At 40.3% G+C, this 20,834-nt stretch overlaps 1 pseudogene; it reads right to left on the bottom strand.

Annotated features, from left to right (window-relative positions):
- Positions 1-19,273, bottom strand: part of LOC115576266 (cytosolic phospholipase A2 gamma-like) — a 72,145-nt pseudogene extending 52,872 nt beyond the window's left edge.
- Between the last annotated feature and the right edge of the window lie 1,561 nt (positions 19,274-20,834).

The following is a 20,834-nucleotide window of genomic DNA, read 5'->3' as shown; positions in this document are numbered from 1 at the left end:
TCTAATGAGCATTTATTAATATGTCATATACTGTATGTGGTGAGAACACTACAACACACTTTGCAGTACCTCAAACATGTTTCCAGCACTGTACTCTGGTGCGATGAGGAGGTCGATGTCCCTCTTGTCTCCCAGAAATGAAGGGTAGGCTACATTAATCAGCAGCCCGGCGTCGAACAGGTGGAATCTATCCTTCAGTTGGAGGCAAGGTGGAACGCTGTGCTCTGCCCAGCAACACAATGTTAGACCTTCAAACAAACTTATTTTAAATTGTTGATTTACTTTAATAGCAAAGAGGCTTACAGCTTAAAAAAAATCTAACATTACATTTACATTTAGGGGCATTTCGCACTTACAATTAGTACATTTGACACAGTCAGACAATGATAATTGTCTGTACTGACTGTTTCACCACTCAGTGTCACTTATGCTATTTTACACAATCTTAATACACAGCTAGTGTAAAATAACAACAGTGACACTGAGTGGTGAAACTGTCAGTACAGACAATTATCATCCTTTAATTATTGGGGAGATTAAGTTGTAACATTATAACCAAACATAATGATACACTATTGTCTATTCACTATATACACCATCACTGTTGTCACAAATAAGTCATTGTTCTAGATATTTGCTTGTAAAGAGTATAACGTCAGTGTCTAATGTCAAATTTAGATGCAGAACAGCCAGTATAATTAACTACTCCTCATCATGCACATTATCACATCTTTCAAATTATGTGCAATGCCATCCACTACTTTACACCCACTAAAGGCTTGGTGATTAAAACCACCAGAAAATCACTGGTTCCATCTACAGAGCATCAGTGACATCAGTGAAGTGCACCCAAAAAAACACCCACCCAGACACAGTTTGTTCACCCTGCTGACATCTGACAACAGATACAGAAGTATCTGCTGCTTTACCACCAAACTACAGAGCAGCTTCTGTCCCCAAGCATCATCAACACTCAAGTAAAAAATAGTTTGTTTGTTTTTTTTATTACGAAACATAAAGGGACCTAGAACCTTACTACAGCTCTGGTGTTAAGTGACAAATGAATGAGGCTTTGAACCTTTTAGAGGTGCTGGTAGGTTTGTTTTGTTTGGCTAGCTTTCCCTCTGTTTCCTGTTTAAGTTAACTTGAGCTAAATTCATAATTACTGCACAGACACAAGACTGTTAACAATCTTTTTTTCCTCTTGAGAAGAGGGCGAATAAGCACATTACTTAAAAAAAGAGAAAAGCTGTATAGTCAGCTGACAGAGAGAGGGAAGGTCTCATTGTTCACATTACCGTACAGTCAGCACACATATAGTCTAGATAAATGTAAATTGCTACAAAATTCTTACCTACAGCCCCTTTAATTGTGATGACGACTTATAAGGTCTGTCTCCTCACCTTGGTATTGGTACAGGAAGTTTGCAGCTGTTCCCCACTCCCACTTCAGAATCAGAGGAAGGACTGTCTGAATAAGCCGAGAGACTGAGGGGAACAGATGGAAAGAAAAATACACAAACATGTATTAATGTAATTTAAGCAAAATGGGTATGTGTTTTGTGTCTACAACACTGACCAGTCTGGCTGTTTATCTGCCATACACTGACCATGTGTTTTAAAAGCTCCCTCCTCCAGATCCTGGCTCCAGGTCTCCACCACTGCCAGCAGCTCCAAACTCCAGTGCTTAGAAAGAGTTTTTCTTTCCTCCATACTCCTTGACTGCTGCCATGCAGACTCATTATGATTTACCTTGTCTGCAAAAGATAAAACTCTCATGGACACTGTGGCATTTTGAATCAGACATCTGCTGTGTCATTATTTCATCACAGACACAAAATATTTGAACTGGGAGGAAAACTGAAACATTGATGAGTATCAATGTTGAGTGCTGCAGTCTTGTGAATTAGCTTGCAGCGACCAAAACAAGATTTAATGAACAAATGTGATTGAGGTGCTCAAATTTATAATTAACCATCTGATCACCATCATCATCATCATCATCATCATCAATACCTTCTAGTATTTTCTGCAGTTTGTCCAGGTCAGACAAAGAAGCAGGGTCCTTACTGGTGCTTCTGGTCAGGGCAACTAGTTTATGAAGGGCATTGTACACACGTAGGTACTCTTCTGCTGCAAAGTCTATTTGCCCAGGCACTGATGCACACAAACACACATACACACACACACACACACACACACACACACACAAAGAGCAAGTATGTAACTATGAAGTTGTGACGACTTTTCCACCTCAACAGATTTATCACTGCAGCTTCTAAAGATGTGTTTAGTAAGTGTAGAAATGTGAAAAGGGGATTACCATCCAGCCAGGGAGGGATGAACTCTCTGATAATCTCTTCATGAGCCAACGCACAACCAAAAACACCTGCATAGTTTCAGCACACACAGAGTGTGATGACAATGAGGAATACAGTGCATGCATGATCAACATTTTCCTTCAATATTTTGCTGTGCACCACTGACTGGCTTGAGGAGGCTTCTTTTTTTTTTTTTGGTCTTTATGGCTTTTTATTGACAGTACAGCTGAAGAGGGTGACAGGAAACAGGGTTGGAGAGAGGGTGAGTGACTCGCAGCAAAGGGACTGAGGCCGGGAGTTGAACCCGGGTCCGCTGCAGAGCCTCAGCACATGGGACGCCCGCTCTACCAACTGAGCTAAACGGCGCCCCTTGAGGAGGTTTGTTGTCTGTTTTTTTGTCTGTTTTGAAACTCTCAACCATACTCATCCTTTTAAGGCTGCATTATTGTTATCTTTTGCCACGTAGGCACAGCATAACATCACCAACATATTGTTCTTGTAGGAACACAAGCCCTTTTGTCTCTGCATCTCAAAGAGGTCCTGTTTCGGCCATGATTACCTTTCACCCAAATGGACTGCTCTTTACAGCATATGGGCCTGAAAGCCCCTCACCTCTCCACCGAGGAGGAGGATGATGTTTTTCTTGCTATAAACACGTCATCGGAGACTTTCTTTTAGTAATTCACAACCCGTAATATAAAATTTACTCCCATAATATTTAATATATAAAAACCCGACCTTTAATTTCACCATTACTTTTCTCATTACCATCTCTACATTATCTGTTCTCTGTTGTTGTTCATCTAAATTGTCAATTCATTTATTTTACCCTGAATTATTTAGTTATAAACATATATAATGGTTTGTCGTTGTCTATGCAAGTCAATTTTAACGTGGAGAACTGATAGATCTGTGTAAAGAAAGCACTGCTGCAGAAAATGAGATTGAATATAGATTTTGAAATTGAATAAACTGATTTGAAGTTGAGTTGAACTGTTCAAGCCAAACTTGTACAATTGAGTAATTTCCTCTGGATTATTCAAATAGTTAAACAATGGAGGTGGTGCCCCATTTACGAATGTATTATTAATCACCAGTGATTAATTACCTTTATTATTAAGTAGTGTATCTCCTACATTCTTATCTTATAGTCAGCTGGTTAGCTGTCTATTCACTTCTAGCAGACGAGAGGGGTCCTGCTGCAGCGTTGCAGACTCAACATACCACGCCATTAGCATAGTTTGTTAGCAGTGAGATCAAGCAGCTGCAGTGCCTCCAAAGACAACAGATGACAGCAGATTGCAAACAAATAGAAATCATTATTAAAAGAGCAATTTTGGCAAATATGTCAGGATAACTGTCATTATTTTAGTATCACTGCAAATAATCTAAACTTAAGGTTACTTATGAAAACATAATTATGCGCAAATCAATATGATATTTGTAAGCTATTTTATTGAGTAGCTGTTAGTAAAAGGTGATAAGCAGTTATGCAGTGCTTATCTAGAGCTTTTATTTTGGAAGGTAGAACAATGGAATGTGTCTATGTGCACTTCATCTGAAATGTGGGCGGAAAAAAAGTTTGCTGTCCTGGTTCAGACTACAGAACCTATTATAATATTATCTTTATAAATATCGGTGCAGCCCCCAAGATACAATATTTATGGATATCACATGTAGTTTATGGTCTCTTCTGTGACCCAACTGGCCCTTGAAACATGCACAAAACATATTTGGATGTTGAGCTTTCTGCATCTTCCTACATGTTTGTGCTTCCTGTTGTTTTTTGCCCTGACAAATCCCCCCAAATCCAATCTTTACTCTTGTTTTAGCTCTGTGTTGGTCTCCACCAACTCCTGGGAAAATATCTGTCTCTTTAGATGCAAATACTCTATTAACTTAATCCATCAATCATTAACTTTGTCTTTGTCCATGTTGCTGAACAGGTAGTGTGCAGTGGGTTTATCAGTGTGGGTTTGATACGACAGTGACCCCTTTCACTTTAAACATGAATGTGGAAACTATTGTTGATGTAAAAACTGTAAATACTAAAATGACTTCACAAAAAACGTACCACTGCAGCCTTGTTTTCCAGGTGTTTACTTAAAGCTGTAGTTACCATTCTACTGCTGCCATCAAACAGCTTGCTCAGCCTGTGAACACACACCTTGTAGTTGGACCATGTCCATCTCTGGCTTCTGTTCCAGCAGCTTTCCACCCTGGAACCTGCTGCCCAGCAGAGAAGTCTCAATAAAGACACCCAACTAGGGGAAGCCGGCCTGATGAGGGCTCACCTCGAACCATTTTCCTGACAGACAGAGGGCCAACTTTACACATAATACAAGTCAGTAGCTCACTACTGTATGTACTGCTAGTCCTAATGTGTGTGTACCTTCTATTGGCCCATTAGAAAAGCAATGCTTCTCTATGGCGCAGTAGATTGGGTAAGGGTTAGAGGCATTTCTGCTGGCCTCATCAGAGAAACGCCTTAGGTCCATCTGATGAAACACAAGTTATATCTCTGATGGACCACATATAGAATACTTAATACACAGTGTGTTGCGTTTCAAATGGGAAATACTCAGAATAAAATTAACTTGTTAGAAAGTATCCGTTACAGGCCTCAGATTACTTTTCTGTTGTAACGTAATGCATTAGTTCTGCAAATCAAGCAATCCTTTTTATAATTTTTCAAAAAATGCTGTCATTTCCCATTCCTTTTGTCACCACAAATAAAAAATAAAATCACTGGAGCATTCTTTTTCTCTCCTGCTGCCCAGCAGGTTGCTGCTGAAGGTAAAGCTACAGTTGTGTCAGTATGCATGCATAGCTCACTAATTGAGTATAGTGAGATGGCAGAGTGGACAGCATTAACTTAGTGGAAATATCCCCATTATTTCACAAAGAGGTTTCACTGTTAGCTTGACTCAGTAAAAAACACAGTACGGTAACACTTTTTAATGGCAGTATCTTGTAACGTAATGAGTTACTTTTTAAAGTAATGTTACCCAACACTGGTCCTGGTACCTGTTTCATGATCCCAGCAGAGGTCAAAACCCCCCAAACATCAGTGCGAGAGAAGTGCTCCTCCTTTGACCTCTCATCCAACCAGGCCAGAGCCAGCTCCATCTCCACCCCAGGACCTGACAGCCTGGACACTGCTCTGTCCAGGTTGGTGCTCCACTCCGGGTCACTGTACAGGGAGGACATGGACCTGCCAGAGGAGACAGGCACACATGGGTCAAACTGTCATGGAGAAAAGTTAAGCATTCCTTCATGTAAGTAAATAAATTCTGGGTTGGTCCACTGCTTTGGTCCAGAATAAAACACTTCATGTATGATTGAAGAAATACTGTAATAGATGGATTGCCATGTAGGCTAAATGTTAGGTAGGTAATAAAGGGGTGAGAACCAGAGTATCTTTACAAGAGAGGTCTACAACAAACTTTGTTGCCAAAGTTAAAAACAAATCAGTTTTGTCTCTCTCACACACAGGATGCAGTTCACCAGAAGTCCAGTGTATGACCCATCCAACCACCCCAACTGAACACTGAGTCAGACTGTTCTCTGTCATTATACCGCTGCACTACAAGGGCGCTTCAAGAAGTGATGCCATAGGATATCTACAGTGTCAAACTTAGAAGCACAGGGTCACTGACCATGCTGCTGTATTTGACGTGTTAAGGGTGAGAACAGGCTGATTTATGTCATATCATTTTCACCCAAAATGTCCCTTACCCTCCTCTGTTTCTTTTTCCTTGTAATGTGAGCTTGCTTACATGCTAAACAAAGACTTTGAATTAGTAAAAATCTCACCTTGGGACAGAAATATATCACAGGCTGACCTTATGTCTATATAAAGATGTTACATTTAAAAAATTCTATTCAGTATTTTTGTTGTTGGTGGCCAGTTGCATGTTGACAGATACATGTCTGTAAATGAGAGCAGGACTGAAGAAGAGAATGTTTCAGACATGTTTAGACAGCTTAACTATACAACAACTATAGAGTTTGGAAAATGAAATTAAAAGCAAGCTTGGTGGGAATCATGGATATAGAACAAAAAACTACATACTACTCAACCCTAATCAGAACAGCTGATGGGAACACTAGAGCCCTATTCTAGACCATCAACAATATCCTGAAACCACCTGATGCCCTACCACCTCACCTACTCATTGTTGCACAGTGCGATAACTTTATGACCTTCTTCAATGCCAAATTTATCAAGAAACCCGGTGCAGATCCGAATGATTTGAACAAATTTCGTCCCATTTCAAACTTGCCATTTATCTCCAAAATACTCGAAAGAACTGTTGCAACTCAACTACCCATCTATCTCACCACAACCTCTGAACAATTTCAGTCTGGCTTTCGTCCCCTTCACAGCATTGAGACAGCCCTCGTGAAAATCACAAATGACCTCTTGATGGCATCTGACTTTGGTTTACTCTCCATCCTGCTTCTCCTCGACCTCAGCACAGCCTTCGACACTGTCTCTCCTGACATCTTCCTGGACAGGCTGGCCTCCATTGGAATCACTGACATCCCTCTGGCTTGGCTGAAATCCTATCTTACTGGTCGCACACAATTTGTCCAACTCAAGAACCTAAGATCCTGCTCCTCTCCAGTCTCCAGCGTTGTTCCCCAGGGCTTTCTCCTTGGCCCCTTCCTGTTCACTATTTACCTTCTGCTCCTTGGACACATTCTCAGGAAATTTCATATCCAATTCCACTGCTATGCTGACGATACCCAGCTTTATATCTCCACCAAGCCTACTTCCACTCTACCACCGACAGCTCTATCCAACTGCCTACTGGAGATTAAATCATGGTTCTCACTCAACATCCTCAAACTGAACAGTGACACAGAAATCACTCCATAAACTCCAACTGGTCCAGAACGCAGCTGCCCGTATCATCACCAGAACACCCTCTGCTGAACACATCACTCCAGCCCTGCAGCAACTCCATTGGCTCCCTATCAAATCCTGCATTGATTTTGAGATTCTGCTCCTCACGTTCAAGATCCTTCATAACCTGGCACCATCATAACTCGCTGAACTGATCCATAATCACACACCCTCCCGCACTCTCTGATCCTCTTCTACCATCCAGCTCTTTACCCCATCTCCCAACCTAACCACCATGGGGTCAAGAGCTTTCAGTCGATCTGCCCCCAGCTTCTGGAACTCTCTCCCACCAGACATTCACACTTCTGACAGTGTCCACTTTAAATCTCGCCTGAAAACACACTTGTTCCGAGTGGCCTACTCTGTATCAGACTAATCACACAATCATACTCTTGCCTATTCTCTATTCTACTCTATTGCACTATTCTCACCCCTGAAGCTCAACCCTGCCTAACCCGGCCCAGTTTGACTTCCTGTATGGCGAGGACCGCAGAGTCTAAATTCTGTGCCAAGCTCCTGGCACCATGTAATTGCATCTTCTTATTTATTTATTTTTCCTCATTTGCACTAAATTGTCTCCTGTTTTTGTTGTTGTTGTTATGTGCGGTGTCCTTGAGTGCTTTGAAAGGCACATATAAATAAAATGCATTATTATTATTATTAGTACCTGCACTGCTAAACGTTGAACTAACATTCACAGGAGCTTTCTGCATGCTGACATTAACCTCTCCACACCCACCCGCCCGCCGATGGCGATTTCAGATAAACGACTGTATGTCTACACTGCGCAGTGACGTATCCCGCTTCAACTTTCATCATTACGGACATACCATACGTCGTTAGAAAGGGTAGAATCTCCGCAATTCATTCATCCAGTTGATTTTGCAAAAATCATGAGCACCAAACCATAAATCACTGATATTTACCAGCATGGTAAACGTGAGACACAAGAAACACACGGCAACTCCCTACCTTTGACGCGGCCATAAAGCCGTTATATGTGTCCATTCCTCAATTATTTATATTCCAGTTGTCCGTAAGAATCCACTGATCAAAAGCATCAAAATGGTTTTTCATACAATTATTTCAGCTTGTGAATATCGTCCTGTAAAGTCCATTTGTTTACCGTCTACCAACTTAGTTCGGCAAAAAGAATTCATACTTTCCCGGCCGCATCGAACTGTTACCTAGTATGGTGGTGTTGTTGGGTATGCTTGTTTTCATCACTTTGCTGGCTACAAAATAAAAGTGTCCCCATCTTTTTCTGTTCAGTTTTCACCCCAGCACAGCCAGTGAAGTAGATCGCGCGCTGCCTGTTTGAAGGACCAATAGGCTATGTTTACTGTTTTTCGCTGCCTTGGTATAGCCAATTATTTTACCTTTCCAACGAGGGTAGGCGTGCCCAGGTCAGTTATGTATGAGCTGAGTGGTATTGCTGCGTCTGGCGACTAGCGGGCTCACTTTACGCAGCAGACGCACGGTAAAGGGACGCATTGGACATTTAAATTTTCATGTACGGGAATTTTCAGAGTTTACAATGGGGAAAGCCACAAAGAAAACTAAATATGTCCGGGAAGAAGACCTGGAATTGATCATGGCATCATCTGATGAAAGTGAAGATAGTGAGCAGACTCTGAGAGAGAGGAGATGTTTGCTCAGGGACTCGACGACATCTTAGATCAGTGAGTAACGTTATCTTTGTTGATGTTTGATTTATTTATTTTGCCATGAGTGAAATTTGACTGAAAGTTAGTGGGTGGGGGGTTTTTATGCTTACAGTGAACAGTACAGTATACATTAGCATTTCATCAATGATGCTAAATGGTTAGCGCCCTAGGGCCTAATTAGCCTAGCTAAGCCTAGCTAGCTAGCTAGCCACTCAACTACTCAACTAACGTTATGTAATCCTTGTTATTCTATTCTATAATGTAATTCATTTTGAGCCTCTTATTCCCTTTTATTTAGATTTTTTTTATCAAGCTTGTAAACAAATTGAACTAGATCTTTTTCACTGACCAGACACTGGGAATATTCCCCCAATTCAATTATTCTGTTTATGTACAGTTATTTTCCTGATATTTTTGTATAATATGTAATATCATATATCTGTGTTTATTTGTTTCCCATGTAAATAACACCCCATTGAATTGCATTTATATATTTTTTCATTATATTTGGTAACATTTGTGCATTGCATTGTGTTTTGTAGGTCACAGTCTGAAGACAGTGACATGGATTGGGAACCTCAAAGTGAGACAGTCAGATGCCCAACCCCCTCTCCTGCTGAAGGCGGTCGTCAGAAGCGCCAACGATCCTCTTCTGCATCCACCAGTACCTGTACCAGCAGTGTCAGAGTGGGTCAATGACGCAGAAAGAGTTCCGTCAGGCCCTTATTGACGAGCTTGCGGACCAAGGACCCGCATCAACATCCCAGCCATCCACCTCATGTATTACTGCACCCCCAAACCCAGCAGCATCCCACAAGCTGCATTATTTCACAGAGGGACAAAATGTGGCTAAGCGGGATGCAGGCAGTGACGGCAGACGGCTCTGCACACTCTGCCACAAAAAGACACCAGTTGGCTGTTCAACGTGTGATGTTCCCTTGTGTTTTGTTGCCACAAGGGACTGTTTCAATGAGTGGTACACACAGAATGGAATGTAGAATGGCCCAAAATGTCCACTGCGCATCACAGCGCACTTTTTATGTTTATATTTACAGTACAGTTGTATATACGTCATTTTTGTAGACAAGTTTTCTTATACATTTTCCACTACTTTTTACTTTTATACACATTTTAGAGTTTTTGTATATTGTTCATATTTAGTTCATATTCTATATTTGTTGTATATAGTTCATTCATTGTTCATATTTTGTTGATATTGGCACAGTTGTACATACAGTAATAGTATATTGAAAGATAATAAAATCCTTGTTTGAAATTCAGTTCAGTATAGTCTGTCATTTTTGTATAATGGTTACTATTCTGTAGTGTCTTGTCACATGACAATAGCTCAATATGGCCACCTAGAAGCGTGTGGAAACCCCTCCAACCACCCATCAAATTAATGTGTGAAAAAATTATGTTTTGAATCATGGAGAAAGGTTTTATAGTCACCAAAATGCTTCAGTAATGTTTCCAGTGTCACAGAAGTGAGTAAAAGCATTTGGCACAATTTGGCCATTTGGAGACGTTTTGGAGAGGTCCGTGGATGCCAGTGACACCACAAACTAAAAACTCCATAACTCCCATAAGGTTAGGCCTAGAAGTCAAAAATTTAATCCAGGTGTAGTTGACAAGATGTAGAAGGTATGTGGTATATTGCCATTTGCCATAAAGCACATCATAGTTATTGTTATTCAAATATGACCTATTATTTTCAAAGACAAAATAAAATGTTTTAGAGCCATGTTTGAACTGATGTCATTTAGGACTTGTAGTTATTGTGTTATACGCTTTTCCATTTGGTTATGCTAAATAGGCGAAAATTACCGAAAATAGGTGGGTGTGAACAGGTTAACTGTTGTTTCACAAGTGGTGCTGCAGCCCCCTCAGCACCCCTCGTTCCCATGTCCATGACATTAATATTGTCACAGTCAGTTTGTTAGCATGATATTAGCATTTAGAACAGAGCCTCACAGAGCTGCTCATATGGCTTCAGACTCTTCATGTTTTCTTGAGGAAAAAAAAATTACTTGATTATCTTGTTGATAGATCATGATGACAGAAACACATTACACTTGTTTTCATCTTGATTGTCGTAGAATAATGAGATAATTAACCTGTGACTTGAGATAAGAGGATTAAAAAGATATCTGCAACTGTGGCCTCTCCCAGCTTTTTAACATCAGTGTTAATGAAACACAGAGTGTGATCACCAGTAAGCTGATGTGTCAAAATCATAACCTCGTTGATCAGTTTGTGTCATTGCAATCACTGTACCAGTAAGACCTTCTGTCTTGAGTTCTCTAGGTCATACTCTGTCTCTCTTCACAATAACACAGAAATGCTGTAGAAAATAATCTTCAGAAGTGAATACTGGGCCAACTAAAAACTGTCCAAACTACTTTGATTGGAGTCTTAATACTGGACCAGACCAGACAGGTAACACTGTATTTCACCAGCAGCTGTCACAGGTGACTCAACCGATCCCATGAAGAACATAATGAGTGCCCATGAATGGCAGCAGCACAACAGTCCTTTAAGGAAACTGTGGACACATTGTGTATTTATTCCTCTCAACAGTTAAACTGAACTTTACTTCTTCTTCTTCTTCTTCTTTACATTAAAACAATATGAGAACGGATGGCAGAGGCGGTGTTCAAGCGACCTACTTATGTGAATCTCACAATTGAATGAGTCTTCCATTCCTGCAACATTTCTGTCTACTGAAACACTAGTGGGCTTTAAATTTCAAATGGATACAGGAAGTGTTGAGTTTGTATTCACAGAGTAATGCACTAACTTCAACAGGGCAAACGGGCAGCAGATAAAAACAATGCTACAAAAACAGCGTGGAAAGCTAATGAGCTGCATGATGAGTGGTGAAGAAATTGTGAACTTTTCTCTCGTGAACATCAGTAGAAACACTCAGCTCTGGTACATCATAACAAGCATTGGCATAGAATTGCGTATGGACCATATGGACATGTCCATACCAATCTAAAACGATGGCTGAAATGTCCACAACAATATTAAGGTTAAAGGAAAATGTACCTCATGCGGCACACAAAGGGTTAAATCCTTTCCCACCAAATACGTCTTTGAGACAGGTCTGTTTTTTGATTGGCTTAGCTCCCTGTAGGCTGTCAAAGTTGTTTCACTAGCAGGCTTTGCCAGTGTTAACAAGAGGAGGTCAACACTGTTTTCGTGCAACGCATGTCCAAGGATGTCAGGTAAGAAAAGAAAGGTGGAAGACATTAGAAGCTATTTCACCAAACAAAATGTATGTCACCTGTGGAACATAGTTCCCCCTCATAGGCTACCGCTAATGAATGCAAAACATTGTTTCCAACCGTTTTCTCACTCTCAATGGCGATTGATTTGTTACTTTGTCAGCTGACAAAAGAAGCAACACAGCCATCCCCTTTATCAGACAGAGTGGAGTGGCAGGGTCACAGCAGCAGGTGAACTTAAATAAGGACATGGTGGTTAATTTCATTTTAAGTGTTAGCTAGTTGTAATATTAAAAGTAGGCCTAGTTAATACTACTGATCTTCTTTAAGAGGAGTTACAGGTGAGACCTCAACATAGGCTATAACACTGTAATGTAACTGGCTATGTCCCCACCAATGTCAAAATGTAACCTAAACCCTTGATAAAAAGTCATATGGAGCTGAGCTAATCAGCGACCCTGGAGCACCTGTTAATTAGTCACATGCTGCTAGTTCTTTTCACCTCACGTTACACCTGACAAATACAAGTTCAGTCACTTGGCACAAAACACTAATATTGTACGATTCACTTCTTATAAGTCGTCATTAGTCTATTTTCCAAACGTACCTGTCTGGTAGCTGTTGAGGGAGTTATTCAATCATTCATACACAAACTCATGCTCATGTGTGTTAACTGTGAGCATTGTTACCATGTTGAGCCAGAAACTCCTCCAAGGTAGAGCAGAGTGTCCAACAGACCTTCTTTTTCCATCTGATAGAGGGAACCCACCAGACCCACGGCTGCCCTCTGACCTCCACCTGATCCCAACAGAGTGATGTGCGGAACCAAACCCTGGTTGGAAAAATGTTGGAAAGATGATAAATTTGATAGGCTAGGCTAAGCTAATTGCATTGGACTGTCAGATATAAGAGAATGTATTCACCTATAATCTTTAAAAAGCATGTATTAATATTAACTGTTGTTATTTATATTATTTGAAGTAGTAGTTATAGTAACAGTTGTCACAGTCCTCAAAGGGTTGAGGCTCTCTGCTGTTTTTGACATTAGTACATAAGTTGATATGACTGGTGGACTCAAGTGACTCAGAGTTTAAAACACCAAACATAAATGTAAAAGTCTCTGGTTCAAATCCAGCCATGGACCTCTGTTTTGCTCTCTCCTGCTCATTACCTGTCATCCCTCCAACATGCCCGAAGAATAATTAAAAAAAGCTCACCAAACCAGCCCTGTGGAAAAACTGAAATGTTGGCAGCAATCGTTTCTGCAGAACACCAATATTTTCACATTTATACTTGTCATTGGAACCATATTGGCACTTCTCACAATACATACATACCATACATCTTATAATATGTTTATATTACATGTCTATGATTCGACTGTCTTATTGGGAGGTGGAGGAGATGGTGATGGAATTAAACTGGGGCAAAAAGGCTGCAGAGCCGGCGACTGCATCTGCATTTCAACATTTGTAAGAGTGAAGCCACCTGATATGTTGAAGTAGACCTCTGGACATCTCCAGCTGTGTTTGTGGTGACCAAAGCAGGAATTTAAAGCCAAAACATGATCCTGACCCTTTTACTAGTGGTGCCTAAACCTATCCATCCCACATGCACAACATGAAATTGAGAGTTCCTTCAGAATTGCCAACATTTGTTCTGTTGATTTAGCTGTAGCAAACATTTGCCTAGCAATATTGCCTCTTTCATAAACACACATCAACTATCTACAACTATCTTTAACCTCCAATTTGATCTCCACCAACTTCCGGGAATTGGGTTCAACAATACAGATACTATTTACTAGAGATGCACCGATCAGGATTTTTGGGGCCGATCACCGATCACCGATCACCAAAAGCAGTATCTGCCGATCCCGATATTGCCGATCACCGATCACAGTGTCAAATCCATAAATTCTTCTTTATTGTTGTCTTGTGTAACTTTCATATATTTAATTAATGATTCTTCTTACACAACATTGACATTGTATTATTAAGTATAAAAATTAGGAGATGAGAATGTATCATGAATTGACCACCGTTTTATTGCAGGCTGAGGCAATGTGCAATATTTCACACTCTAGAGACTCTCTTAGAGACAACTTGGACTCAGCTTACATAGAGTAACTGTAGCTTACTAGTGGGAATGCATGCAGTCAGGATGGGAATTTTGTCATTTTAGGGGCAAGTCCATTTGGCCTGCACTTTTGTTTTCAGGGGCACCAAGGCCACATGACAGGGCACAAAGGCCACTGAGTAAAATGTGTTGATTTACCTTTCAGACTGATACCATAACATCCTAATTTATAATAAGACATGGATTATGTATTAACACATTTTCTAATACCAAAATCAAGTTAAAGTTACATTAGAAAGTAGTTTTTGTTAAGTAGGGTTAGGGTGAGGTGGTTTTTGTGACACCACACTGAATATTAGTGTTATTGAATATTTCTCCCAATAGAAATTCCCCAAAATTATGGCAAAGCACATTTTTTCCAAACAAAAAATTGTAGAATAACAGCAGGAGACCATGGATGTGTGGAGTGATTTTGGTGGCACTACACTCTGAATAATAGTGAAGTTATTGAATTTTTTTGTAGTTTCTCTTTTCAGTGCTGCCCTTTGTAGACGGTCCCTGCGCCCTCGTCTCACAGACGGCTGATCATACAGACCAGAGTTAATGTCCAGACACTTGTTTAGATGAAAATACGGTTCTAGCTCGTTGTCTTCCTCACTACGGTAGGAAAGTTCCGTCGTTTGTGTTTTAACAAGGTTTCACTTATGAGTTATTGATCCGGGAAGTTCGAATCTGTGAATATATTTCCAACTTTACCAAACTAAATCCTACCACATAAGTCAGTTACTTATCATATCAAAACTGGCTGGCAAGCCCGCTACGCTTACCAGGCCAGGGGCACAGAGGCCACTGTGGCTGTACGATTAGTTTTTTTTCACGCTGCATCAAGGCCAAAGTGCTGGGCAACAGCGGCCATGGCCGCCATGAAATTCCCACCCTGCATGCAGTTAATGCACTGTCTCTATATTGAAACGTCATCTGATCGGCCTGATTTGGCCTGATTGCGATCGGTTGCCGATCGATCGGTGCATCTCTACTATTTACCATCTAAAAGTTACCTTATAGGTGCTGTTGGTGTTATCATTGGTTTAGTTAACTGCTTGTGTGTATTACAGTGAGCTCTCCCCAGCTTCCTCTCTACCTCTCCACATGAATGAGCAGGGGGGTTCCTGCTCTCTGTGCAGACAGGAACAAACAGTCTTTAACAGAGATTCAGTTGGAATACAGAGCTATTTAATACTTTAAAATTTTGATTTTAACAAGATCACTTACAGCAGCTTTAAATGACTTGAAGAAGCACTTAAATCCACTCTGTTCCTGATGGGTCTCTAAAGCCTCACAAAAGTGCTCATAGAAATCATGGAGGAAAAAGACTTTGGTAGAATGTAAAGAGATGCCATCGCATCATTATATACGTGTACAAGAGACAAAGACATAGCCTGTCCTGAAGTGTGATAGGTTAATTTCTTACTGCAGTACAGATGATTCCCAGGCTGCTGAGTGTCTTTAGCTGCACTTGTTTCCTCTGACGGACATACTGTTGTTCACCAGCACACAGAGACTGGGACCAACGGACGGCTGTCTGGACAGAGTCAAGGACAGCTAACAGAATTAGAGTCTACTGGAAATAATAATAGTGAATAGTACATGTATAATACATTTATGGCCTATATATATGTATATATATATATATATATGTGTGTGTATATATATATATATATATATATATATATGTATATATATATGTGTATATGTGTATATATATATATATGTGTATATATATATATATATATATATATATATATATATATATATATATATGTATGTATATATATATGTGTATATATATATATATATATATATATATATATGTATATACATATATATGTGTGTGTATATATATATATATATATATATATATATATATATATATATATATATATATGTGTTTATGTATATATATATATATATATATATATATATATATATATATATATATATATATACAGTATATATATTCATGTCTAACTTCCCCTTACCTCAGTGTGCTGACCTACAGAAACCTACAGATGAAGCTGCAACAACTCACTTCAGTTTGACATCTGCTGAGGGGAAGTTAGACAGAAACTAACTGAGGAAGTTGCCAGCTATTATAATACATATTATTGCTAAATGGTGCGGGTTATTTTCAATACATTCTGTAGTCAAAGAATTTCAAATACGTTACTTGGTAATGACCAGCTACTTACCATGAATATAGTGGACCTGTCAAATAAAGTGTCACTGAAATACAAGTCCAACAAAAAACAAGGACAAGAATGTCACTGTATTGCCATAATCGCTGATTAGAGTGTTTGTTTAAAGGTCCCATATTATACTGTTTTTCATCAATTTCACACAGCTGTCAGAAGTCCAACAACAATGTACTGGAAATGTATTGCCCCATCCGTGGTCCTGAATTTTAGCTGTCTAAAAGTTGCACAAGTGAGCTCTACTGAGAGCAGGCTGTTTCTGTGCCTGCACCTTTAAATGCTAATGAGCTCTGTCTGTCAACTGCCTGCCTTGCCTGTTACACGCCCCTCTCAGGGAGAGGATGCTGCTTAAGCTAGCGGTAGCATGCGCTAATGTTTACACTGGAAGAAAAGCTATGGCTTGCCGCTGCTATATATATGCTGCAGGATATTTCAGAATGGTTAGTGTGTCTGAATATGTTACTTAGTTTGTTCGCATGTGTTGTTACAGGTACAACCATGTAGCTAACGGCTAACAGCTGGCGAAAGCTGTGTTTGACTCCAACACAGTCTCCAAACTCTTGGACACTGTTCGCCAGTCTGTACGTGTCTCCAGACTTTTTACTGTGACAACCAAGCTCCCTCGTAATATTATTAACATTAAATTACAGGGTTCGTACACATTTTTCAAGGTCAAATTCAAGCACTTTTCAAGCACTTTTAAGGGTCATATACAAAATTTTCCAGCACCTTATCGCTGGGATAAAATACATATCTACAGGAATATATATACTCATGATTATTTTTTCACTTTTTATCACAATAATGCACATTGTATTATGCTGTAAACATCTAAAATGATGTTTCATGATAGCAAAAACTTTAGAAATTAAAGGAGAACACAAAGTTGTTTATCCAAAAAAGGGAAGCCACTTGGCGCCCTTCAGGTACACTTGCACCAGGACAAAGAGAGACCTGAGAACTTTTATAAGCTTTTCGCTTATTTATCAAAGTTTATTAATATCAAACGTGTCATCAGTCCAAATTGCATCAAATTCACCTTCTCCTCAGCCATCCTTCTCTATTGCTACCAGGCTGCATGTGTGATGATTCACACACACACACACACACTGATTTTATTTCTCCTTGTAATAAGAAAACTATCCAGTCTGATCCCAATGTTGTCAAGACACAGAGTTATAATGTCAAGCACTTTCAAGCACTTAAGCTAAAATCCAAGCACTTTTCAGACCTTGAAAACACAACATTGAAATCCGAGCACGCGTACGAACCCTGAAATTAGCTTCAAACGCCATTGCAACGCGGACTGAAGCGGCACTAACTAGTTAGCCAATTTCAAGCTGACCTCACCGTGTTCATGGGCAACTGAAAATATTATTCAAACGCGGCGACACTTACCTGTGGCTCAAGTGCAGTTGCTGGGTCCCGTATGTTTGGGACTGATCCTTCTACGAGGGTCAGTGTCGAGGCAAAGCCAGCTTTGTACTGACCCTCGTTACTGAAGCAGTCCGACGTGAAGTGGTTAGCACACACATACAAACTAACGGGAAGCGTAGCCGGCACGTTGTCATTAAAAATTAAATGCAACCACTGTCTCTTCAGCACTACTGTAGCTGGGACAGAATATGGGCACTTACGTTGATTTATACAACCAACAACAGAACAATTTGCTTGTCTAGCTCTGAGCAACGACATCGCGAAACACTACTAGCTTACTGCTGGACACACCGAACTTCACCTCGGGGATGGACGCCCCCCTCTCGGATATCTGCTATCATCAGACAGAGGAGGCCGGCCTATGAACAGCTCTCCTTTCATTACGTAACAAAAGGAGCTGAATCTAAACAGCCTGTAGGAGCGCTGTTTTACCAGTGGGTGGGCTGCAGAGAAAATGCAGGACTCGTTTGCTTTCCTCATTCTGGGAATTGGTAGGCTCAGGGAGGACCAGTTTATATATGTAGAGACCAGAGAAAACAAGTTTTTCATAATATGGGACCTTTAAGTGTAGCAGTTTTTCACACAATGAAAGTGATTTTTTTTCCACATTTCCACTTGGAGTAATACAATACAACTATCCTCACTTGTTGCCATCACAGTCAAATTATAAATGACATGTTTTTTGTTTAGTTTTCTGTCAGTATGCTTCTGTTGCACCTGACATGCAAACAGTCACACAGACACAGTATCAGCGTAGCAGGATGTGGAAAATTAAATAGTTTTGAATTCAGTAATCAGTGTATGGCAGAGAACAGGATGTGAGGGGAGGGGAGATTCCTCTTCACCTAAGGTATGGAGGTTTGTTAGTATAAGAACAGGTCAGGGAGTCATATGAGGGGGGATTCTCTCTGCCTGAGTTGTTTACAGGAAGGTAGATTTACATTCAAATAAAACAGCAAATGGTCACTGTCCTGGGCAAGGCATGATCACACAATTCTGTTGTATTTAACTCGGAAACATTTAGAAGACTGCAGAGAACACACTGGATCTTCTTTCCATGCAGCATTAAAGAGATCTGATTCATCACACTGAGTCTAAATTTATTTGGAGAATTAGCTCAAACAAGGAGAATTTCCCTTATGTATACCTGATTTATATATGCATTTTCCTGGTGAATGTCAAGAGACAGTTGATTATACACATCATTCTTCTCAAGTACAAACTACTGAAAATCCGTTGTGATGTGTGTCTCACCTCAGAAGCTGCTGCCTTTGCCTCCATGTTGTCCTCTGATTGTGCTATTGCTTCTGAAATCACAAGCAACAGGCAAATCAATGAGGCTGAAAAACCTGTATGTCCAGTCTGCATGTCGGGGCGTGGATATGACCATCAATGTCTAAAGTAATGCTGTAGGTTTATCCACACAGTCGTAAAAGTCCTGCACTTGTCTGACTTCATTCACAGTTGTACTTCTGATCAGATGTTGCTGCATTAAAATGGTTTCTTTCTTTGTGGAGCTGCTCAGGCTTCAGACAACAAGGTATGCGTGTGAATTTGCACGTGGAGAAACACAAGCATGCACACACACAGTCAGGCCAGGGCATGTACCAGAAGCAAATCACACACATCAAATTCTAGCACACGCAGACGCACACACACACACACACACACACACACACACACACACACACACACACACACACACACAAGCTTGTTGATTTCTACCATGTGCTCACTGCTGAGGGAAAGAGCAGGCTGAAAAACAAGAAATCCCAACCCCCCAACCAACCAACCAATCACAAACACACACACACACACACACACACACACACACACACAAGCTTGTTGATTTCTACCATGTGCTCACTGCTGAGGGAGAAACTTCTAAGCAAGCTTCAGATGTCTAATTCGAAACAGGCTGAGCAACAAGAAATGAAGTCGATTAAGTGCTCCCAAACACAGGCATAAACCCCCACCAAACCAACCAATCACAAACACACACACACATATACATTCTTTCTTGTCTCACAACACTTGTTATCTCTGTTGCTGCTGGCCGATGGCCCAATCATAATTGAGTCCTGATGTCAGATCAATCACATGATCATTAGCAGAGTCAGTGGTGTTCTCTCAAGTAATGATAGATTGTATCAACAACAAAATAGAAATATTTGGATGCTGTAGAGCGCTGATGGCCTAGTGGGTGGAGCTGGACTTAAAATCCAACAGGACTTGCCTAAGGAGGTTCAAGTCATGTCACAGTGTCTGTCAGAAGTCATGGTTATTGATGGGAGAAGTCCTCACATCCTTCAGTTAAGTAAAAGTACTCCATTGCAAGAAAATGTCCTTCAATCAACACACTGTAGAGTAAAAATTCTTCAGCACTTTTAACACTGAGTGCATACAAAGTAAAATATATAAAAAGTAAAACTGCAGTTGTCACTTATACAGCATATCATTACATATTCCTCACCTACCAGCTTCTTCAAAACCTGGCCTGTCAGTATGTGTGTGTGTGTGTGTGTGTGAGTGTGTGTGTACCTGATGGTGGCTTCGATATCAATCATGTCATGGGACATGTAACTGTCTCAGAGACAGTTTGATGTGTTTGTTGTGTATGTTTCTGTTATAAGTACAAGATCATTTAAGCCGTGTCTAAAAGATATTTGACATAAGTATAACTATATATTGCAGAGCATTTTGGGAAATGTGAGGTCATGTGGTGAGGTCATTTCAGTGGCATTTTGGGTAAGAATAGAGCGGTTGTCGATGAAGAAGCCACTCCAGAGATAAGTTGTTCTACATGTGGTCCAAGAGGCGCACACGGTAATTTCCTTTGTATGTTTAATGGACACTGGCTTATGTACTGTATGTGATTTGTGAAACCTTAGTTTTTTATTTTTGTTGTAGTTTTCACGGTGTTTGGGTGTCTGCTGA

This window comes from Sparus aurata, chromosome 23 (assembly GCF_900880675.1).
Source record: "Sparus aurata chromosome 23, fSpaAur1.1, whole genome shotgun sequence".
Classification (NCBI taxonomy): Eukaryota; Metazoa; Chordata; class Actinopteri; order Spariformes; family Sparidae; genus Sparus; species Sparus aurata.
Note: the sequence above shows the minus strand (reverse complement) of the source record. Positions and strands in the feature narration are given on the sequence as shown.